Source organism: Cupressus sempervirens, chromosome 11, assembly GCF_028749045.1.
Source record: "Cupressus sempervirens isolate cs-2001-9-10 chromosome 11, ASM2874904v1, whole genome shotgun sequence".
Taxonomy (NCBI): domain Eukaryota; kingdom Viridiplantae; phylum Streptophyta; class Pinopsida; order Cupressales; family Cupressaceae; genus Cupressus; species Cupressus sempervirens.
Window position 1 is genome coordinate 476,012,357 of NC_143128.1, and position 6,000 is coordinate 476,018,356.

The window sequence follows — 6,000 nt, forward strand, 5'->3', positions numbered from 1 at the left end:
CTAGGTTGTTCTTAAAAGTAGAATCACCAAATACCTTTGAATAATGAGCCTCTAATGGCTTAATACTGAAGGCAGTACTATCTCCTCAGTATGAACATGGAATCTTTCTTTAACACCAAAAAACTTTAAATGTTTTAATATGATGTCCCATTGGGTGTGCCAAAAACTATTATCACAAAAGCTTGCACTCTTGTCTAAAGTCTTACGTAAGGACAACCTTGTGAAACATGGAAACAACCTCCAAGCTGTGGGACTTGAACTATGAGGCCAAGTCTCTGGAGAAGGCTTACTTCCTCTACTATTAGGATGTGCTTAAACTATTATTGAAGAGAAAAGGGAGAAGGAATACATGAAAGTAACTACCTAATCTATTCTAATGAGGTGATGCACCAAAATAGGGTGTTTAGACTAATCTCTACCCATACATGCACAATACAATTATTATGACAATCAAAAGATAGATTCAAACTTGCTTTAATCTGTAAACTACATAAAGATCAAACAACCACATCAATGACACAAGGAAAAAATGCTTCACTTCTCATCATTCACAAGACAACAAGATATAAAAAATGTAGCTTACAGATATTCATAGTACATCAAAGAGAGGCAAGCAAGCTTGCATAGTATGTTGACAGTTGAAAGAGATAAGGAAGACAGTCATTTAATTCAAAGGAAAAGAGGGAATTTATAGTAGAATTCCAAGGCAATTCTAGGGAAAATAAAGAAGATCTAACCCTAAGAAAGAGTACAATATTTGCTTTTATAGTGCCAGCGTAACTTGAGTAACTTCCATCATAAGATAAAAATCAATTACTACAATCAAATCTTTAGAGAATAATCACTGCAAAATTGAAAAGATTTGATTATGACATAAATCCATAGATGAGAGGATCACTTCTTCACCAAAAAAACATTTGAGAGGTTAGGAGTGATGATCATATAATCTCTAACTAAATGAATGGATCAACCAACGACAATGGAGTATCTCTTTGCATTTATCAAGCCTGGGGATCAATGCAAGTGGTTAAATGACATTAGAAAGATCAAATTCATCATTCAAGGAACTATTCCCATTGCCACCAACTTCCAAATTGATCATGACTTTTGGTTAACTGAGGTTTACCCATCAAGTCTTGCTATGTGGACCAAACATTTCTTACAATTATGCCACTCTGTTAGCGGTTCGATCTTTATGCCTTGTGTTTGACCATTTACAATCATGACCTTGCTACCACTTTTCCTTAATAATCGTTACTACTTGTAAAACCATGACCATTAGTTCATCGCTACCTCGCAACTTGCTCTTAATAGTTCTCATTAACTACCATGACCTTGCAAAGCTAAGTTTTGACTGCATCTGCACTGTCACCACTTTAACTCAACATTCCTTCCCTAATACTTGTGACCAAGTGAAACAAGGGGAACCGCATGATCACAACTCAAAACTTAGCCAATTCTTGACTCACAAAGATCATGAGCTAGCTGTAGATCTAGGTCATCTAATGCTACAAGATATGTCTTTGAAGCATTGAACAATTGCTTTTTCTACACAATCATAACTTAAACCATAACATGTCAATATCACCATGTGATTAGGAAAAAATAAAGCAAAGTGCACACTCACCACCTTGACCCTGGTTGGTGCTCAACGAACCATGACTGTGAAAATTGCATGGTCAAGACTTAAAACATTCCAAGGCATAATATAAAATATAACCAATTCTTCATTCAAAGCCCTAGGTGACCGTTGGATGACTTATTATTTAAATTTAGTTCTTTGGTAGGAGGGAAATCTTGACTAACAATACCCTGAAAAAGCTTGTATCAGTCACTTCCCATGTCATATTTGTACTCCACAATTTGACAAGGAGGTTTTCTCCATCTCTTTCCATTTCCAACTTCATTTCTTTAGAGGAAAAGGTAACTCCCTTATACACGCATATGTACATCAACATGGAGTACCAATAGAAGGGCTTATTAACTTTAGCCTTTGCAATACCTATTAACCTAGTATAAATTTCTTCTACCAAGAGAGTAGCAAAGTCAAAAATAAAACTCATACCATATTGAAGGGTTTGAGAAATGATGAAGATAATGGAACTTGGGATGTGGTCTTGCTCATCCATGCCAAATATCTTATAGAGAGAGAAATTTGAACAATACCTTTGATCTTTCAACTTTAGGTCTAATGCCTCTATACTTGGTTGGTGTATGACAACTAGCTTGATCTACACTTCAACTTGGTCAAGGTTATTCACTTGGTCATAACCAATTCACTTGGTAAATATGTTGTCTTCCTTGATAAATTGGTCTTTACTACAAGGCTTGGTCAATATAGACTGTAACACTGGTGCTCAATACTTTATGACTTTCGATTTATAACAGTTTTTAATACATTTTTATTTATGTAGATATGACTTTACATCACTACTATGCTAGGAACTTATGTAAAATATAACACACAATATAGAGTTCCTACATACCTCCTTTTCTCTAGTGAGATGTGGTGTGATCACATGATCCATGAAATTGGGTGATCATTGTCTCTTCTACTTTACTACTTACAACACTTACTATCTCTATCCATGTTTTCTTTCATTTAGGTTTGCCATTTTCATTGCTCGGTGTTGGTATTGGTGATCTAGTTTTGCAATTCCTACTGATTTGTCCAACATTGAGATAATTGAAACATACTATCTCTCCATTTAACCATTTCTTGTAATTTCTTTTGAATGTGTTTTGATGCAACTCTTTGAAATGTTTCAATATCCTCCACAATAATTATAGCTGTACCATGTATTGTAATCCCAATTGTAGGAATTCCCTTTCTTTGTTGTCTGAGTTTATTTTTCTGGTGACCAATTTGACATCTTCTTAAGTCTACATTCATGTTCTTTATGTCCATGTTTTGATAGTTGTAGATATTCCTTGTATAAGACATTCCTCTAATTTCCTTTGCAAAATTATGACCTTGGGTGCCAGATATTTTAGGAGAACACAAAATCTTCTTATTACCTTCTCCTTTTCAAATTCAATGCTTTTGACAACATTTTGGGTCTTCTCAATCTCATTCTTAGAATCTTCAACTTTGATCTCTGGTTGTTGCGATCTTGTAGTGAGTGACTGAAGCTCACTCATGTGGCCTATGATCTTTGCATCAAAGTTAGATAAGTAAGTATAGGACATTGCACACTATCCACACAACTTCTTACATTCAGCAATACACTATCTCAATTCTTTGATGTTTCCATCAAGTGCCTTCAAATCATTGTGCACTATGTTGAATAGTGTTCCATCATGATTGTTTTGTGCTTGCACTACTACTACTTCAGCTAATATTGTGAATTCCGCATTGAAGGTCTTTACCAATTCTTTTTCCTTAGCTATGGTTGTAGAAATTTTCTTCTGCATTTGCTCCAAGACTTCAGCAAGGGTCTTCTCCAAAGACTTTACAAATTTTTTTTTCTCAAACAATTTTCTCAAAGTTCCCAATATCTCTTTCTGGTCTTCATCATTAGATGGAATAGGTACTGTTGCTAATGTTCCAGCTACTAATACTACTGAAGATACAATGATCTTTTTCATCTATTCCTCTACACTCTTCTTTTCCTCAACCTCTTTCTTCTTCTTCTATCCTTTTCTTTTCTTCTTCTTCTTTCTACTTCTTCTCCTGCTATTCTTTCCTCTTTTTTTCTCTTCTTTCCTATTATTCTTTCATCTTATTTTCTTCATCTTATTTCCTTTTTTTCCCTCTTCCTCTTCATCATCAAAGCTGGTATAGGTAGTGATATTGCCAATAATATTTGCTTCATATGCTACAAATGGATTCTCCTTTGTGTCCACAGTTATGTGCATTAGTTATCCACTTGCATGGATTCAATACTCATAATAATGTGAGGTGGAGATAGTTCTTGTTGTGTCCCTTCTACCTCTTCCTCTTCATGAGAAGGTGTATCTACCTATACATATACTAGACTATCATCCTTTTCTTGCGCACTCTCCTTAGGTACTAAGGACATATATTTCACTATAGCCTCCTCTGTTTCTTTCCTTACCTCGTAGTTGTCTCCCATCAGAAGAATTTCTTTTCTTTTTTCCCTGAGCAAGGGCTCAATACCCTTCAAAATTTTCTTGGATTTCTCTTTTGATCCAGCATCACATAACTTATATATGGATGCAATCCTCATATTGAGATCTTCTTCAACTACCCTTCTCTTTCTATTGATCAACCTATTGTATAGGTCTTCAAGAATCTTATTGTTTAGTTTACATACTTTCTTGCCTATGGCTTTCTTGGATTGCTATGCATCTTGCTTAATAGATTTATCTTCATCACCATCCTCATTTGAGCTTTCAAGTTTTCTACAATTCCTTGCAATATTTCTAGGATTGTTACATTTGTAACAAACAAACTGCTTTTTCTCACCATCATGTTTCTCTCCATCATTAGATCTTCTCTATGATCTACTTCTTCCATTACCTGTAGGATTAGTATTCCTAAACATTCTACTACTCTTATTATCATCAACAAACTTAGGTTTCTTACATTCTACTATCTTATGTCCATAACCATGACAATTATAACAATAGAAATTAGTAATAGGTTTAAAAGACTTACCTATATAATCTCTTTGTAAGGAAACTTGCAAGAAAGAATATAACCATTTCCACATAACCCATAATAGATCTAAAGTAAATATGCAATTAAAATCCACATGCAAGAGAATAGACAACATACCCACAAAAATTGTGATACAAGATATACCCTAGGAACCTTGCATTGAGGGAAAAAAACCTAGCCTCCAAAAATATCCATCACCATGTATTATTTAGCAAAAACACTATTGCAATACAACCATGGAAGCCTTCAAAGCCATAGCCACAACCAAGCAATCCATGTGAATAAACATGAATCCACACATCTCATGCCATACTTACAACCTTCACAAATACTCCTTTTGCTAACCTGTCAAGCCTTGTCCCACTAAATTGTTTTCCTTTTTCTCTTTTGTCTTGTCTCTTGTCTCTACAACTACCCTTGTGGCTGCTTATCTATTAGCAAGTCCTAGAAAACCACCAAGTGGTATTACATAAACTATGTGCTAAAACCATGTGCTACCTAACCCATTGACCCCACATTTAATATTAGAAATTTAATTCTTTTTCCCAATATTAAATAATTAAATGAAATATGATCACAATGTTACAATACAACTCATCAAGTATTTTCCATGGGAATCTTTACATGTTACACTCCCATCTAGTTGCAACGTTACATAATAAAATAAAATAATACAATATAACAATATTATGCAATGTGTGCAACACCCATTATCTCAACAATCTCCCACTTGTTGTATACATTGCATAGGGTCAATTTGTAGCGACATAAATGAATAAGGGAACAATCTCTCCTAGCACATCCACCATCATGGATCAAAGTAAAAAAGTGCTTCATCCTAGTACCTACAAAAAAATCAAAGTATCCAACATCTCAAACATGAATGAAGCCACCTCCTATTATACCACTACCACTAGACATACATAGAAGTCACTCAAAGAGAAAGCCACCCAACCTATTGCATTACAAGATCATAAAATCCTATACCAACTAAAATTCCAAGCACAAAAACCTAATCCAAAGGTAATCACATGTATCCGTAGTTGTCAAATATAAATAGTTGAAATAACACCAACAACAAGTGTCAAACCCATCCAACTATTCATACCTCCAAAAATATACCAAGGGAATCGTACATCATCAACATATCCAATCTATAACCTACAATCATAAGCCTCAAAAGCAATACCTACCACATATATACCAAGAAGCTCCCACTACAAATGATAATGTAAAATCTATAACCAAGTCAATCACAACATCTCAAAGAAGTGAATCCCTGTACATATACTAATAACCTACAAGAAAAATTCTAATAACAAGTCTCCAACACTCTCCCAAGTTCTCCACAACCTACAGAGGAAAGAGATAAAGGA